At 45.3% G+C, this 19,294-nt stretch overlaps 1 protein-coding gene across 5 annotated transcripts in view; it reads left to right on the forward strand.

Annotated features, from left to right (window-relative positions):
• Positions 1–19,294, forward strand: part of PLXNB1 (plexin B1) — a 176,494-nt gene that overhangs the window by 14,780 nt on the left and 142,420 nt on the right. The window contains exon 2 of one of the 5 annotated variants that reach the window (XM_029601112.1): positions 16,442–16,547. The exons of 2 other annotated variants lie outside the window; for them this stretch is intronic. The gene's annotated coding sequence lies outside the window, so the exon portion shown is untranslated. Of the gene's footprint in view, positions 1–16,441; positions 16,548–17,838; positions 17,959–19,294 lie in introns of those variants that run through there. 2 more of the 5 variants (XM_029601113.1, XM_029601114.1) reach the window with 2 other exon arrangements.

The following is a 19,294-nucleotide window of genomic DNA, read 5'->3' on the forward strand; positions in this document are numbered from 1 at the left end:
CAGATGAGTGGAGCACTGTATCAAGAGAGAGCAGGCCTGTTCATTCCGGTGCTGCCAGGGAAGTATATCTTGAAGTTGGTCCTAATTTAAAGCTTTGAAGCATAAACATTGGGTGCAGCCATCTGGGGTTTCCACAGATGTCGGCGTAATTGCACTGCAATTTGTGTATTGTGCTCGTGGTCTGTGTGTGATGTATTTGTGACTATTTGCTGGTTTCCCTGAAAGTTTAAAATAACCCCCCCTTTCCTAAAAACTTATAAAATGAATTAACTGGGTATGACATAATCCTAGTACTTAGATGAAGATGGTAATTGGTTTACATTCTGATGGATGGGGCCCTGATGTTTATTGATTGGTTAATAATGAAACATACACCGCTGGTGATATTAGGCTTAGAACTGGGAAGGGGGGATGTGCTAGTTGAGTGCCAGAGTCCAGCAGTGGTGGTGGTGGTGGTGATGAGGGTGCCATTTTGCAATCTGAATTCTGTTTAGTGCTACCTCAGAAAGGATAGAGATAGGATGGAAACAATCCAGAGAAAGGTGACCAAAATGTTGACTGCACTGAAAGCCTTATGAGATGAGACTGAAGGACCTGAATCTGTTTACCCTTGATTGGAGGAGAGACGGGCGATATATATACAGACCTTCAAATATCTGAAAGCAATTAATGATGCACAAGAACCAATCCTTTCATTTAGTTCCAAGAATTATATTATGCTTAAATCAACACATTTGTACTAAGCAGATTACATAAACTACATAAATCCTTTCCAGTGGAAAGAAAGCTGAAGAGCTAGAGGTTAGGATACGGACATCCGAGGGGATAGAATCAGGAACAATGTCAAGATATACTATTTCACGGAAAGGATGGTGGATGCGTGGAGTGCCCTCCTGCAAGAGATGGTGAAGACAAGAGCAGTAGTGGAACTCAGAAGGGCATAGGACCACACAGAGGAATGCTTGTGACTAAAGAATGTAAATGAAGAAAAGGGGTCACGTTACTTGGGGTAACCTGCATGAAGCGGCAGTTACTATCCATAACAGAAAGTTATAACCCTTAATACCCTTAATAAAATAATAATAATAATTAAACAACAAAAGGCCTTGCTGGGCAGACTGGATGGACCACTTGCGTCGTTTTCGCCTATCATTTACTGTGTTATTGTGTTAAAATGGAGAAGGACAACCTTACGCCTTGTACATCAGGGATGCTGCTGCCCATTGTCTGGCAGAAACCTTGAGGAAAAGGGCTGGGCTGTGGGTGAGACAACGGAAGGAGCAGGGGCGGATCGCCCTAATGGGGGGGATCGGGCATCCCCCGGCGGGCCGATCGCTCTAGTCACGTGGTCTGCCGAGCGCGGCTGTGACAGAGCTGCGCTCGGCAGACCACGTGGTATCTCCTGGGCCGGCCTGGGCGGTGAAGCCCTGGGCCGGTCGTCATCGGGAATCCGCCCCTGGGAAGGGGTCATCCCATGGTCAATATATCCTTGCAACTTCCATTATTCCCAGCATAGATCCTGTTTTCTGTTATCTCGGTTTCCTGATTCAGCTCTTCTGACATGAACAAATAATTTATATTGGTGAAAAGAGAGAGGGAGGTCTTTGAGGAATGGAGGTAAATTTGGGCTTTTCGGAAGGGATAACCCTTCTAATGGAGGGACATGGGCTTAGGCCCAGACAGGTTTTGCCTTTGGCTCTGGATCTTATGTTAGAGTCCACATCTACAGAAAAGTGCTTGTTCAGAGCGAGGCGTTGAGGAAGCATTCTGGCTTATTCCATTCAGCTTTCCGCATTGCTTCACTGTCTTGGGCTTTGTTTTTAAAACGTTTATTTCTCAAGGGCGGTGCTCCATATAGAATAATATATATTCTGGTGCAGTACAAGATCAATGTGCTACAGGATAATATCACCGCCACCTTTTTTATGTTTCCCAACATATGGGATGTTTGAAAGAATTATATAAGAGGGACCAATCTATCTTTTGTCTGTTTGTCCATAGTCACAATGACTCCAGAAATTCACCAAATTTGGCATGTAGGAAGAAAATGTGAATATCTCGCATGAGTTTGAAAACTAGAAATATCGGGTTAGTATTTCTGGAGAACTGAGCTGCCAAAAAAAATCCCTATTATTCAAAGATTATAGTTAGTTTGTATTATTTTGACAAAAAATACTGAATTTTGCAGCATTTTAAATTTTTTTGAGGCATAATATTTTATTGTTTTGACTCAGAATTCCCCCAGGGGTAAATATTTATGTGCACACATTGTGCAGTTGAACTTGTGCAAACAGCACCTGCTCACTTGAGTGAATCATCCACTCGCTGTTCATGTGCATATGTGTTTCGGTCACCAGTTTGCATAGGCACTCACACTTTTGTAATCACATAGCACCTCTGCTTCCCTACCCTCCATCTGCCTCCAATGCATCTTCTCAGCCATCTGGCCAGAATCCAACTGCAGGGTCTGAGCTGCCAGCTGAGGACAGTCCCTTCTTGGCTTTTTGACTCAAATTGACAACCTGTACAATAGCAAGGGGGCAGGAGGATGAAACAAAACCCACCTTCTGTTTAAAAAAACCCCCCTCTATCTCAGTATAATGTGATAACATCTCTTAGATCCTTCCAATAACCCTTTATCTTGGGATTCAGGGTAATGTTGGTCTGACTTCTCTTGGTGGCAGAACTTTGTTTCAGTTCACACAGTCAGGTAGAGTCCTCCTGCCTCCTCTTGTTTCCAAATAATACTGGCTACCAGAAAGGAGAATCGAGGGTTCACTTTACACCTATTTCCGGATTTTACACAGTCTCTCCCCCTTCAAAATAAAAAAAAAAAAAAAAAAGATGAAGACGCTGACCCCTTCCAGATACAGGAATGTGATGCCATCTGTCCAGAGCCACGGGGGGTCTGTACTACGTTCTCTGGGGGAGGGGGGGGGGGGCACAACAGGGTCTCTGAGAGAAGGGGGAAGGGAGAAGGAACGTGCGAGGAATTTTTGATACAGACACTGTGTCCCTCGCTAGGAAGGCTTTGCTTATTAAACTGCTTCTCCTCACACTGTGCTACCCACCCTGGTTCTATTAAAGTGTCTTCTGGAGACAGATTTGTGCCTATGCTAAGATGCACTTCATTAATGTTAATATGTGCAATGCAGTGCTCAGCCTATTAAAGCAGTCTGATCCCCCCACCTGCCCACCCTGACTTCCCTACAGAGGACACTCAGTCCTAATATACGTGCTTGGTAGGCTGCCTAGCCAACCCAGCCAGCAAACCTCCGTCCTGAGTCAAAGTCTACACTGTAGGCCCTTTCTGTTCTGTTTATAGGCAGCTCCACTAACTCCCTGGACTAGTTTTCAATGATACCTTGTCTCTCTAAAGTTCTTAGCACCGTGCAATTAATGGAAAGTTTGTGTGTTCCTGCAGTGCTCTGTGATTCTGGTTTACTCCCACTCACCGCTCCAGGCAGAGACAAAATGATAGCCTCCTGCAAAACGTACAAAACACCGGAGAAGAGGAAGGCCCTAAGTAATTCTGGAGAGCTCTAGCATATCCCATCTGTGGACTCTTGCAGTGTGTCAGCCATGTCCAAATGGTTCGGCGTCCCTGTCCCCTCCCCCTCCCTCCAGCACACTGGTCCGAAGACATGTCTGCTCAGAAGGAAGTTGTAATCACGCTGCAGTGGGTTCTTTGGCTTCATAAAACACAGTGAGCCTGAGCAAGGGATCATTAAAACTATCTCCCGCCTCTCTCCCTCCAAATCATCTACTCCTATTGTATTTCAGGTTTAGAAGAGGACTGAGATGATAGTAATCATAATTCATAAACACACTGAAATGACTGGGTTAAAAAAAATGGTTGAAGGGCCCATGGGGCTTGAATAGCCATCGGTCACAGCCGTGGCTGGCCCCGGGGTTTCCAACATGAGCAGCTGCTTCCTGTATCCTCTGGGGTTGGTAGGACAGGGCTGGTGGGGGACTGGGGGGATTAGAAAACACAGGCATGATGTTAGAAGCCAGGGACAGTTGCAGCAGTGACTGACAGCTGCTCACACCCAGATGCACAAAAATATTGTTTAAAAGTCAGCCAACTGCTGTTTCTTTTAACAAACTATGTCCTTATCAGACACCCAGTCTGCCTTGTCACATATCAAACTTATGGCACTAGTTTGCATCTCACATGGAGAGACTCCCCTTTGAGGAAAAGCTAAAAGCATAATTGTTTTCTTTATTATTTTTATCATAATTAAGTATTAATTTAAGAGAAAGACAGTATAAAAAGTATATGATTATCCTGTGAATCATATAAATGGAAATTCCAATCCACTTTCCATATAGAATATATTATTGAAACATGTAATCAAAAAATTGATTGGCACTCTCTCTAGATAAATTTATAAACCAAACTTATGTACGTGCCTAGTTGTAAACCGTTGTGACGGTCTATTACTAAACGACGGTATAGAAAGGTTTTTAAATAAATAAATAAATAAAAATAAATAAAGAGGTTAGGGCTTTTCAGCTTGGAGATATAATAGAGGGGGATATAATAGAGGTGTATACAATCATGAGAGGAATAAAATGAGTAAATGTAAATTGGTTATTTATTCTTTCAAAAAAAATATAAAGACTAGGGAGCACTCCATGAAGTTAGCACATTCAGAACAAATAGGAGAAGATTCTTTTTCTTGAACAGCAAGTGGATGATTCATTCATGTGAGCAGGTGCTGCTTGCACAAGCTCAACACACAATTAAGCTTTGGAATTTATTGCCAGAGGATGTGATTAAGGCAGTTGGCATAGCTATGTTTAAAAAAAAGGTTTGGACAAGTTCCTAGAGAAGAAGGCCATAATCTGTTATTAACCAAGTAGATTTAAGGAATAGCCACTACTTTTCACTGTGTGATAGCAGCAGAGGTACTTGTGACCTGGATTGGTCACTGTTGGAAACAAGATACTTGGCTTGATGGAAATGTGGGGTAACCCAGTATGGAAAACTCTTTTGTTTTTATATTCTCGTGTGTTTTCTGAATAAGGGCATAGACAACCTGGATGGGAGTCATACACACACAAATATATAGTGCAGGCACCCACAGACATATGCACCCCTGCAGGGGAGTACATACTCACCTGGATAGGATTGCATAGTTATACCCACACACGCATGGAAGTGGGCTACCTGCACATGTGTATGGATGTGCTTATACACATAAACACATAGTGCACATACATACATTCCTGGAAGTGCATATTCAGACACACATGCGTGGGAGTATATAGTCGCTCTCACATACACACGTGCGCACACACACACACACACACACACATACACACATTCCTGGCAGTGCATATTCAGAGACACGTGCATGGGAGTATATAGTCACTCTCACATATACACACGCGCGCACACACACACACATACACACATTCCTGGTAGGGCATATTCAGACACACATGCATGGGAGTATATAGTTGCTCTCTCACATACACACACACACACACACGCACATTCCTGGTAATGCATACACACTCCTGCATGGATGAATATATTAACTCATATGCGTGGGAGTGCATACATACAGTATATGCAATTATGCATGAGCATACAGGGGCTCATGTGTGTGGCTGTGTATTCCTGTATGTCTTAGTAACCCTGGGAGACTCTCATACCTATGGCTTACATTTCCACACACATATGTGACATGCAATAGCCACTAGTGCTTTCCCAATTTGGAGATGATGTTGGCTCAGATGTGATGTTTAATTCTATATTTCTCATTTTTCTGCAGCTGAGTTATTATTTGTTACAGACAGTGTCAGGCAGTATAGAACTCAGGGGGTCATTTATTAAAGGTTTTTTCCTATTTTGTGTCCATGAGAAAAATGCTTAGTAAATGGGGCCCTCGGTCAAAGATTGGACAGACGCAGTCAGGCAGAGTCCTTTTTTTTTTGGTTCCATCTGAAGCAAGTGCAGTCTTCTGTCCCCCTGCACTGCAGAGAGGTATCTGTACCTGAGATGTAACTCCCACCGGCACCCTCCAAGAAAATCAGGAGACACCAGCAAATCTGAAGCAGTACTTAAGAAGTTAAAGTCTGGAGACAGTATGGAGGATTGCCTTCCTCTCTGATCCTGATGTCTGATTATAATGAATGGGTTGCCTTACTGTTTATCATAGCAAAGTGAAAACCGGCCATCGGTCATGCCCCGCTGCCCTCCTGACTAGGCTATCACAACCAGAACTGGGTTGCAGTGGTTCAGTGTCCTAAGCTTCGTGGGACTTGCCTGACACACCGAACGCTCTCTCCCTGAATCCAGTACTGGAAAGGTTCTGGGTGCCAGGTTGCCCAGCTGTCTAGCTCCTGATGCCTGGTGCAGCCAGCCTGTGCCCAAGGAGATATGCCGCCATTGTGGCTGGCCTCGGCCTGAGAAGAGATGCCAAGGTGCTCCTGCTGCAGGGACACATACGGGTGGTGGGGTGAAGGAATGGTGGCTGGAGGGAGGTGAGAAAAAAATGGAGGCAAGGGGAAGGGAAGGAGAGGGTGGGAGAGTGATTGAAGTGAGGGAAGGGGAGAGCAAAGACATTTAAAAAAATGTAGAAAATGTACCCAAGCAAAATGAGTCCAAAAATAGGCAAAACTAAACAAAAGTTAGCAAAATAAGTGTAAAAATCCCTAAAATAAGATGACCAAATAAAGAGTGGGAGAGGTGGGTTTGTGCTAAGATGGCATCTAAGTTTTCAATATACTTTCCCACCCCTGCCTAAATGTTTTATCTGTACAACTTTTATTGATTTCAGGACAATAATATGTTCTAGCTTGCTTTCTTCATCCTCTTGATATTACTTTGTCCAGGACAGATACCAAAGCGTGCTAAGTTTTCCTCCTTCAGTTTGACTGTCCAACAGCTCTGCAGTCAGAAAGTTGCTTGGGATCCTGTTGGAATTGTTATTGTTATTGACACTTGGAGGTAGATATTCATAAGATAGCTGGCTGGGATATTCAGCGGTGTGACTGGATATACCTGGATAACATCCTCTTAGCCGGATAAGTATATTCAATTAAATTTAGACCTGCTCCATAACAGGTTTAACTTAGCCAGCTAAATTAGCCACATAAGGCTGAATATCACTACTTATCTGGCTAAGGGGGTCATTTATCAAAGTGCTACATAGTGTTTTCACATGCAAAAAATGCCTTTAATGCATGTGAAAACACCATAATGCAATGCAAATTAGGAGGAGTTCCATCCAAGTGGGCTGGCTTTGGAAATTGCAAAGCCATATCACACAGTTTTAATTACATCTTTTTCATTTGTGTTAAGCTGTGTGATATGGCTTTATCACACTTCACAATGTTTTCACAAATAGCATTTTCACTATTTTAAGGAGGGGGAGGGGAGGGGGAACACCTAGCTATAAGGCCCTCATAGTAGTTAAGTATTAATACTTCTATATGAGGCCCACCTAGTATATGAGGTCCACCTAATTACTCGAGGTGAGGTTTAGGTAGGAGTGTAGGGGTTAGGGACCACTTTGACATTCAGAGGGAGAAGTACAAACAGAACAGTACACATTTGTGAAGATTTGATGTCCTTCGGAGTGAGGAAACTCACACAAAGATGAGATTTCTACAATGTTCTCTCAACCTAGCTTGATGGACTCTCTACCTGGGTAACATCAAGCTAGGTTGAGAGAACATTGTAGAAATCTCATCTTTGTGTGAGTTTCCTCACTCCGAAGGACATCAAATCTCCACAGGAGTGTACTGTTCTGTTCGTATGTCTCACTCTGAATGTCAAAGTGGCCCCTAACCCCTACCTAAACCTCACCTCGAGTAACTAGGTGGGCCTCATATAGAGGTATTAATACTTAACTACTATGAGGGTCTCTCTCTCTCTCTCTCTCTCTCTCTCTCTCTCTCTCTCTCTCTCTCTCTCTCTCTCTCTCTCTCTCTCTCTCTCTCCTCTCTCTCTCTCTCTCTCTCTCTCTCTCTCTCTCTCTCCTCTCTCTCTCTCTCTCTCTCTCTCTCTCTCTCCACTATTACCATAAAACACACCCTTTTTCCTATTGCATGCAATATTTAGTGCAGTTTCATAAATCCAGGCCTAAATTAGCTGGATAAGTAGTTACTCCTCATATTGCACCTACTACTTAGTCAGATACCTATTCAGCTAGATAAATAGTTACATGGCTAAGCAGCAGCCGCTGAACGCAGTCAGAACACAGGGGTGTTAAGCTGATTAAGTCTGAGCTTATCTGGCTAAGTGTTCCTGAATATCAACCTTTTGGTAATTGGTAAAGATGGTTCTTTCACTAACAGACTGGATACGTCTGACCTGCATTGCACTCTTATGTTTGCATTGCCTTGTTTTGGTGCCCATTTCCTATGCAATAGCCCAATCTCTTCTCCTGTGGACAGGGACAGAGGCTGATTAAAGTTGTGCAGATGGTTTGCTGTATCCTACTGATTGCTCCATCTTTCTAATACCATCAGCCTGATGAGACAACACCACAGCAGCCACTTCTTCTGTTCAGATCCCCTCTCTCCAGGCTTGGAGGGTAGGGAGGAATTCGTTTTCATTACAGCCCTGGGTTTGGGGGCAGCTGGCAGCTTGTTTCATTTCCAATTCTCCTGTCACGCTCCTTAGTCTTACGCTAGAAGGTCTGGCATTCTGTCCTCAGATATTGAGCTCTGCTGGAGCTAAACGCTGAGGGTGTAGGTCAGGCCCCAGTGGCAGGCTACGTTCCTTCCTTCTTAACCATGCAGTGTTTGGTTCTTGCCCAGCCAGCTCCCTGAATTTCATGATGTCCTAACAAGGAAGCCAGCATGGTTGGTTTGTGTTTTCTTTCTCCTTCAAGTTTCCATCTCAGTGGGAACCAGCTCATCTTGGGGCTGTGGCACCTTGAGCCTACACTTCTAGCTACCCAAGAATTTTCCTAATTCAGTAATCTTATTGTCGCTACCCCCGCACATGTAGGTCAGACATTGCAGCCACCATCTGTGGCTCCCTCTGGGATCCAACATGTGTACACTCTCAACTTGGCTATGATTTGATGGCTAGGGGCTTCCTCCCAGGGCTTGTGAATGCTGCCTCTGTAGTATTCCCAGCCTTTGCAAGCCCAAGGAGCAGAGGCCAGGCTTCCCTACTGAGCTGGTCTCCAGCCCTAATGCTAAATGGGATAACCATAATAAATAACTCTGCAGTACATTGACAATAGACTGTGTTGTATCACCTAGGGCCTCCAGTGAATAATATCAGTGTAGAGTGGTTACCATTATTCCTTAGTCATTTGGGATCTGCCAGGTACTTGTGACCTAGAGCTGCCAGTGTTGGAAACAGGATACTGGGCTTGATTGCCCTTCAATCTCACCCAGTATGGCGGTTCTTATGTTCACTAACTCAGTGGAAAGGCAGAAATGCATTGGTTAATGAGGTTCTACCTATTAGGATAATTTTCAGCACATTAATTGCCTGGATTAATCTCTGCTGGGCTTCTCGCACAGCCGCTCATGTGCTGTCTCCCCTTGGGATGTTCTGCTTATCCCTGGCCTCTTGAGAGCTGCTTCAGGCGGATAGCTGCAGGGGTGTTAGTGTTTATTCATTCACTCTCCTGGGAAATGCAGAAAATAAAAACCTATCAGACTCATTTCATTGCTTGGAAGTGTCCGCCCTAAGGATGCCTCTGCCATGCACAGCATGAATGCACTGCCTATTTATTCCTCATGTGTCCTCTCAAGGTCACCCTGAGGCACTTGGTTTGAACATTAGAAGCAGAGAGTGGCACAGTCTTTGTTTAACTAAGGTGAGAGGTGATGAAGGATACAGACTGTGTTTTTCTATCTCCAGTTTTTGGTGATCACATTACAATAACTCTATAAACGTTCCCATCCACCGTGCTAGCACCCCAAGTCTCTCCTTCAACTCCCCATTTTTCAGATATGAAAGTCAGGTTCTGACATGGGGGGAGGGGTGCAGGATGCATCCAAAACCCAGAAATGTTACAGAATTTTCTGTGGAGTGGAGCACAAAACACACTAATATATCAAGTAAAAAAAATGAAAGGTGGGTTGTGAAGATCAAGAGGGCTGCAACACTCTAATAAGAGTCCCATCAATGAAGAAGTAATATTTATTAAGAAGAAAGGTCTTCAATCCTGGTTACTTCTTCACTGATGGGACTCGGAGTGTTTGCAGACCTCTTAACCTTCTCAGCACAACTTTTGCATTTTTCCAGAATTTTCTGTGTCATATCCTTCACTTTCTTTCATTATAGTGAGTGCTCTGCCACTCTGCAGAAGCTTCCTGCTGCACATGAGATCTCAGTTCCCCAATGGTACTCCCAAAGGTAGGACAGATTGCCGACAGACGTCTAACAATTGTCGGAGAGAGGGCTCAATTTTTAAAGGCTATGGAGTCTTTTCCCTGGGTAAAAATACAGTTAGCTCACCTAAATCAGTCATATTCAGCTAAATGGATATTATTTTTTTTTAGCCAGAGAAAAGCACAGTCCACATGCACATACATATATTATAATAGAGCCCTCAGAATTGGCACTACCAGCTTAGTATAGATGCCTTTGATTGCTTATATTAAATCATTGGGCTGGTCAGTTGGTAAAATATAGCACAACTTCACCTAGTGTGTACCTGTCTGTCCTCCGATTCAATATTTTTTTTTAGCCACAGGACGTATGCTTTTATTTTTGTCTGCGTAGAAAAGAGGTATTCCGGGGATGTTTTGGAAATCATGCATGTAGATTTCATTTTTTAAATTACACATGTAGGTACTTCATGCTATCATTTAACACGCTGTAAGTGTATGCATGCACTTATGGCCACATAAACTGATATTTAAAGATGCTGTATGCAGGTACCTTGTGTTTGAAAACTGGCTGGGATTATATGGGTTGAGAAGTGCGCGCGTATACTGCCAGTTAGGTGCCCCATTGAAAGTATTGTTGATTCTATATATATTTATTTTCTAAAGTGACTGTGCACAGTTATGTGAAAAATGGATATATCTGACCAAACCCTATATAACATTTACAGAGGTTCGACTAAACTAGGACTTAGCAAACCTGTCCAGAGGATCCCATAGCTAATCCAGTTTTCTGGATGGCTACCGTGAATGTGCATGAGCTAAATTGGGTCTCCAAGGCCTGCTGATTTCCCTCATGAATATTCATTGGGAATATCCTGAAAATCTGACTAGCTGTAGGGTCCCCCAGGACAGGTTTCAGAAGTCCTGGACTACACACACCCAAGCAAACAGTGGGCTCAAGGTCCTGCATAGAGTAATCTCTCTGATCGGTTTTTAGAGCAGGATTGTATCTTCTCCGTACAAATCTCTTGAGGACTTCAGCACTGAGCGACTCCCCTGATAACTCAGTTCTGGGGATAGAGGACATGGAGGATTTTAGGGGCACTCCGGGCCGGCGCGTCCCATTAGGCGAACTAGGCGGTTGGCTAGGGTGCCAACCATTAGGGGGTGCTGAAAAGCAGCCGTGTGAGGCTGCGAGCGGAGCCTATCCCGCTCACGACAAAGAGGAGTAGAGTTTCAGCGGGGGCCCAGCCTGCTCGCGGCCCAGAGAAGCGCACACTTGGCGGGCGCGAATGAGATAAGAGTCGAGGCCGAGACTGGGAGGAGGCGGGCGCAAGGCAGAGGGTTCACCTAGGGCTCCTGATACCCTTGCACCGGCCCTGGGAACAGTTTTCCCTTCCTGCTGATGAATTAAAAAAACAGATTCATAAGCCATTTCCTCAGGCCCAGTAGGTTCTTTCGACTCCCAGTATTACTCAACCTGTAACCGGGGGGGGGGGGGGGGGGGGGGGGGAGGGGAAGAAGGAGGGCACATGGGTCTTCAGGGCTCTCGGTGTAGCTCTCTTACCCTACAGCTCAAAAAAGAAAGAGGATGATAGAAGGAACCAAGAGTTAACATTCCTAGGTCAGCCTAAAAGAACAGGATTTATTTATTTAAAATGTTTTATTAACTGATTCCCCCAGTTTTACATTAAAACTGTCTGAAGTGGTGCATAATATTATAAAAATAAAAAACAAACAGAAAAACAGGAACAATTAAAACAAATAGCCAGCTGCAACTTACATTGTTGACCTAGCCCCTTATAGCACATTCAGGGCTACCTTTCAGAGCTGTAACCTTCTTCCTTTAAAGCTATTTATTTACTGTATGCAGACACAGAATATAAACAATGAGGTACAACTGGTCTGATTAATGCAAGAAAGCATCTAATCAATAAAGGACATGTACAAAAATAGAAAAGGACATACATTACATGGTTACCGAGAGAAACTCATTCGGTATTGAGCAGACAGTCTGAAAAGTGACACTTTTGATGCTGCTGAAATGGCTTGCCATATGACAAAGGTTGAGCATTGGTGCTCTGCTACTCTAGCCATTTCATTGAGTCACCCTGTTAGGAAGTTTTACCAAAGCTGATATCCTACCTGTTATTGTAGGAGCTCTTCTAGTATAACATTTTGGCTTTGGAGATGCAATAGCCCTCAGAATTGGTTATGGATCTTGCTGCACTACCATCTATGAACTTTGGATCTATTACAAGAGTATTAGGATATAGATCAGTCCAGGCACCAGATCATTAATGCAAAAATTAGTATCTAAGAGGGTAATTTTCAATATAGTGTGCATAACTAAGCACACACAAATAAATTGGTGTACCTAAAGCTACTCCGGTATTTTATAAACTGTGTAGCAGGAGCTTACTGCATATCTACACCCCGAGCGTACATACATAGGTTTCAGTATATGCACATTTTTCTAATGCAGGAATCCACATAGTTTGCACACTTATTTCATAAAAGTATGCATATATATTTTGCCTACAAAATAATTGTAACATGCACATAATAATCCTCATATTGTATGCGGAGGCAGATGTTTTATAAAATGTATTGCTTTTATGCACATTACTTGCTTATAAAAATACTTGTGCATGCACCTCTACTAATTCATTCAGACCTCCATCACTTGAATCAGGCCCTCCTCTAGTTCACCCACACCCTCCACCCCTTCCCTTGACTCCCCCACCCCCACCCAAAAATGCAGACAAAAGATTCTGCAACTTGATTGGCAGGAGTAAAAGCATACGTGCTTGTTTGACGACACGTGCCCGTACTCTGCTTTTAAAATACGTTTGTATGCATGTACCTTTTGACCCTGTTCTGGTTTGCCCTTGCAATGCCCTTGAAATGCCTTGTTTCTCCTGCATGGTTTCTGCACAGAAGTGGAAATTCATGCATATCGTGGCCTCCTGAAAATTTGCTTGGCCCACACAAAAGCTGCTTACGTGCATGTGTGCCAGTTTCACAAGCATAAACCCTGCTTAAGTCTTTGAAAATGCCCCTGAACTCCAGTGACCATCATTAAATCGTTAAAGACCTAACATCTCAGGTGGACATGTTTAGACTCTTTGCCCTTGAAGAGAGATCATCTCTTTCTGCTGTCTATAGCTCTTTTTACTGCCTGCAGGAAGTTTGCAGACTGTGGATAATTGAATGGTATAAAGGCAATAAGAAGGAAGATTTTGGAAAAGAAGTGAGAGGTGGTGGTGGCAGAACTTTGCTGAGGCAGTCGGGCAGAAAGGGAGAGAAGAATCAGATGCATCCATAAGTGTTTAGAATCTACAGCAAGTGAGACACCGATCATACTGATGTTACCAGTGGGACTCATTTACCTCACTGAAGTTATTGCATTTTGGGGAAGATGGAAAACCTATTTCATTATGCTGGAGTACGTCTGCTCAGGGATTAGTTTCAGCCCCTGAGTGCTAAAGTCGTCCTTTTTTTTTTTTTTTTCTTGCCATGTAAGGTCTCTTCAGCTAGCAAAGTTGATAAACTGAGTAGATGACAGGTCTGTGATTTGGAAACTCATTGGTTGAGTCTTCTCCTAGAGGTCTAATCAATAGAGTTTAACAGGAGTTTTATTATTTTCTGACACAATGCATGGTCATGTAATGTGCCACATAAGTGTATCAGGCTTTAACGGGGGGGGTTGGAATATATTAATAGCTGTTTGAGTAGCCTTGATTTGTGAGTCCATTCTTAGTGTATACATTGTGGGAGTTTGGAATTGTGTAATTTCTACTGTCCAGAAGCTGTTATCTGCTCATATTCTACCCCAATCCCTTCCCATCCTATCCACCTCCCTCTCCTAAGCTGTTGCCTTAACTGCCAGGGGCCTGCAAACCCTCTTGCTATAGAGAACTTTAACTATCTGCAAACATACTTCCTACATTCCCTGGATATACACATAGGCCGATACAGTACAGTGCAGTGGAGCGTACTGTTAACCCACATTTGGACGCACATTTTTGATGCGCTAGTTTTACCCTTTATTCAGTAAGGCGTAATAGCACGTCGAAAATGCGCGTCCAACCCACCCCCCCCCCCCCCCCGAAACTAATAGCAGACGTAAATCTGCGAGCGCCAGCGGGCTGCTGGCGCGCCATCACCTGACCCGGGGGCTGGTCAGGACGCCTCAACCACGCCCCCGGGCTGGCGCGAAGCCCCCGGGTCCCGCCCCGAACCGCCCCTGACCCCGGATACGCCCCGGACACGCCCCAGACATGCCCCTCCCCTTTTACGAAGCCCCAGGACTTATGCGCGTCCCGGGGCTGTGCGCGTGCCGGCGGCCTATGCAAAATAGGCGTGCCGGCGCGCGCAGGGCATTTAAAATCCGGCCCATAATGCGCATGGCTTTATTCCTGTTCGTGTGTACATTTTTTGTGAGCGAAACTCCTTGTGTTAAATCAGGAGTAGTGCGCACAACTGCACATTAAGTGGTCGATGCAATAAAGTGCGCCCAGCCTAGCGCACAGCTTAACGAGCAGTTGGACGCGCATTTTGGACACACGTCCATAGCCCGAGATTCAATAAGGGGGATCAGCATGTCCAAAAAGCACGGACAAACTTGCACCTAGCTAATAAGCACTCATCATGTGTAAATTCCATGTAGATGAGGCTATTAGCTATTACCCTGCGATGCAATAAATTACCGCTCGCTCAGCGTGCTTTTGTTAATGCGGCAAATTTAATGCTAGCCCTGGAGCTGGCGTCAAGCCTTGCCATGTGTCAAGGGTTCACAAAAAATAAAAAAAATCATGCTTTCTGCATGAAAAAAGGGAAAAAAATGAAAAGGGGGGGAAAAAGGTTCTGGGCGTACGATACACACACACACACACAATATATATACATGCTCCAGGCCGTGTATATTTTGCATGTATTTTGTGCCAGTAGTGGTATAAAACGGATGCTCGTATTAAGCGTCCATTTTCCTAACCCGCACACAGCCACGTTTCATGGACACGCTAGGGATGCACAATTTTCCCCGGTGCGTCCTTTTTAGCGCAGCAGCTCATTTACCTATTGCATCGGGCGCCCAGTTTGGATGCACGCTTTTTACGCGTACTGTACTGCATCGGCCCAGCAGCGCACAGCCAAGTGCACCTTATTGCAATCGACCTACCTCGCTGGCCCGATGCAGTAACCTGTGCAATAAGACTGGGTGCTGAAATTCAGTGCAGTTTCTTAACACGCAGGTTAAAATTTTTTTTTTTTTTTAAACTCCTGATGCAGTAAGCTAATGCTATGCTAATTCATCAGGAGTTAAAAAAAAAAAAAGGGGGGGGGTAGATTGGAAAAAGTGCGTTCAGCTCAGGATGAGCCCACATTTTAAGCAAGCATGGCACCAAGGAACTTTCTTTAGCCTCAGGGAGGGTGAGTGCAGCCTCTGGAAAGTGGCAGAATTCATAGGCGAACTCAGTCAAGCATCCCTCCTCCCCATTGCCATCCAGCATCCCATCAGCCCCCATCACGCCTGGCTTTTGTGGATTTTAAAAAAAAATATTATTATTATTTGGTTTTTCTCCCCTGTAAACTTCACCTGGAGCCTCCTCCCTCCCCGCCCGGAATCATGAAGGGCTGAAGCAGCAGAGAGCGGCAGTTTCATGGTGAGCTGGAAACGACTCCAGCTCTGGCCAGGAGTTAGATTTTCAGCGCTGGGAAAACCTGGTTTTAGGGCCAATGCACCTCTCTGCATTGGTGGGAGGTGGGGGATGTTACTCCTTAAGGCCTCATTTGCATAGGATTTCCATGCGAGGGCACTAAGCAGACCACACAGCTTTATGTGCACCTATTGCCTGCACCACTGTGAGTAAAACCTTGCATTCTGCTGAGCACACCTGATTGCATCGGCCTGAAGGTGTAGCACATGGATCAGGTGTTAAACTGTTAAAACATCTTAAAGCATACACAGGGTCCAGTCTCCAGGACCCTTTACTACCATTCCTCCCTCGATGCACACAAAACTCTGTCAGGGTTGTTATTGTTAACCCATTTGATCAAAGTTTCAGCTCCACTACGGTATCTCCAACTCCTGTGATTTGATTATTTTTTTTCTTTTTTTCAGACAGGCACATACACATAGCCTTTTTTTCTGTGCTCATAACTCCAGAGAATCCGGGTTACTGACAAACTGGACTTATTGTGATGGATTAGTGCCCCAGACATTGGATGTAAGTAGTAGTGTGTGGAACCTGTATATGGGTCAGCAGCATTATGAAATGAATATGATCCTTCCCTAGAGAAGAAATTTCCCGAGCTACTTTAATCCTGAGACTTATCAAGTAGTATGGTTTTATTTATCGGTGGGCTTTCTTTTTCGGTTTTTTTTTAATGCTCTGGTTAACCCCCGTTTACGGCACTGGCAGTCAAGCAAGTGTTAGAATTAGTGGGGTCACCGGTCCCAAGGTGAGGGAGCATTTTTAATCAAGCAGATGTCTTTGCGCCACAGGCACGCGCGCTCTCTGTCTGGGGCCAGCCCTTGTCTGCTCTCCATGGCGAAGATGTTGACTGGTGGAAGGCTTTTAATTGCACAAAAAGCAGCTGAAAGCTTCTGCGGCTTTCGGGAGAGATGGCAGAGCCTGGCTGGCGTACAAGGGACGGCGTTGCCTCTCTTGTATTCCTTGCACGGGACATGCTAAGCCAGTAGGAAAAAAAAAAAAAGGATGAGCTTCCAAACTCTGAGAGACATTGCTTATTATTTACTCAGGTCATGCGTGGCAAGGTGGGACGAGATGTGAAAGCCTTTCGGAGGCTGCGTTATGAATCTCTCATGATGTCACTCACGATGTCCCAGGGAGAGGGAGAGGAGGGGATTTTTTTTTTGTTTGTTTTTTTGTGAGCTGCTTTCTAGCTGGGCTGTTCCGATGGGGGCATTTTACCAGATGAGCTCCGCCCGGCTCAGCCTCGTCTTGTCATCGGCCCTGTCATGTTGGGTCTCTTGACCCAAACACCTGCTTTCTGTACCAGCCCCTCTTCTCTGTCATCCCCTCCCCCCCCCCCGGGTCTTTCTTGACTTTGCTGAATCCTGAACGTGGGAGCCTGGCCCCTTCCCAGTGTGGTTCAAAGGACTCGAATGAGGGAGCGCAGCAAACGCGAGAGAGAGAGAGAGAGCGAAAGGGATTTACTTTTGTTGACTTCCCCCGAGTTTTCTATAGCTGCGCTTTCACGATTCAGTGCTTCTGCTGTCATTGCACTATTGTAGTTGGTGGTAAAAATGTGGAGCCCTCACGGCAGAGGGACGCCTTAACTCCCTGCCTTTCTTTAACTCTTCATTGCCCTCTCCTTCTGTCTCTAGTTCCCTTTGGTTCTCCTCCTTGTATGGGACGTTTTACTCGAGTTCTCTTCTCCTTTTTTAGTTTGCCCTCCGTTCTGGTCATCTCTCTGGCTTTTTTTTTTTTTCCTCTCGTGGCAGCCACCCTTCTCCGTCCCCGCTCTCCCTCCCTCCCTCCTTCCCTCTTTCCTCGCTCACCTGAATGCAGCTTTTCTTTCCTCTGGCCCCTTGGCAGCCTCCCTCTCCCTTGCAGGCCGGACAGCGAGCGGCTCTGTCTGCTTGGGCTGTGGCAACAGAAACGCGGATTCTGGGTGAGTTTGTTTGTTTTTGGTTTGTTTGGGGGTTTTTTTTTCCCCACAGGGAGGCCAAGATTTCAGAATGATTCTTCTTTTCTGCTCCTGGCTGACTCACTGTCCTCTCCTGCTCACTCCCCCCACCCCCTTCTGAACTTTCCTCCTCCCTGCAACCTGCTTCCTCTTCCAGTTACAGGGAGAGTTGGGGGGGGGCTTTCGGGAAGGGCCAGGAAAACGGCTTTGTGTGCAATCCTCCCCTTTCACGGAGGGAGCCGGGGATTGAGGGCGATTTGTCTGAAAGCTCTCTTTCTGCTGTGGGAGGCAGGGTGTGAGCTTTGCAGGCCCACGGGGTGGGGGCAGGACTGAGGCTGCCCCGCCTGCGGTTGACAGGCACCTTCTGTGCAGCCTTGATGCTTCTTACAGCTATTGGGAGAGAGGGGGAGAGAGCTCATTTGTCAGTGCCTGCCAGCCTCCCTCTGCTGCCTGGCAGGGCGTGCCCATTCAGTGGCCCCTGCTGCTGTGTGCCATGTAATGCCCGGTGATGTTACAGGGCGTAGTCGTGCCCCTCTGCAGGGGGCTGTGTGCATGTGTTTTGTTCTCTCCTCTTGCCTTGTGTGACTGTATCATTGCACGGGGTGGAGTATTGGACTTACCCTTGGGCACTTTTTTTTGCATCAGGATTTGGATCCCGCCCAAGCTGAATTATTCCAAGTTTGCTTGTGTATTCCCGGGGGTGGGGGGGTTAGATTTTCGGTCAGTACACAGGAGGACGTTACCACTGTGGTCACTGATAGATGACTAAAGCAGGAGATGCCGACGGCCGTCTGGCATTTTATTAGGATCACATCGGTTTCTTAACTCAGGAAAGTTTCCCCATCCTTATTTAAGGGGTGAATGAGTCGGGGCTTGTTTTTTCCCTACTCCTTTGTGAGAAAGCAGGGTTGGGAATAAGCACCTGCATTGCAATTTTCTTGATTATTGTGTTTGCTATTGTATTCGTGTTGTGGATGTCTTATTTTCATGTTATAGGCCTTGTCAAGTCCATTTCGTGGGAAACAAGCAATGTAATGTACTGTAATCCTCCAGTCAGCCGTTTCTCATTGGGGCACATTTTAAATTCTGTTACAAGCTCTGGAAGGCCAGTGTACTTTTATGCAGAAGTGAGCACACAACCAAAAGCAATGCTGTATTCCTTGAAATTGGCCAGAGGGAGACTGACAGACGGACATCTTGATCAGATGCATGGGGCGGTGCTTGTGATGCAGACACGTACTGCTCTGTACTGCCCAAAAAGCTGCCACATAGGGTGGCACGGAGCGCTGGGTCACGGCTGATGCTGCATTTAGGTTTCTGG

The sequence above is a fragment of the Rhinatrema bivittatum genome, chromosome 4 (assembly GCF_901001135.1).
Source record: "Rhinatrema bivittatum chromosome 4, aRhiBiv1.1, whole genome shotgun sequence".
Lineage (NCBI taxonomy): Eukaryota > Metazoa > Chordata > Amphibia > Gymnophiona > Rhinatrematidae > Rhinatrema > Rhinatrema bivittatum.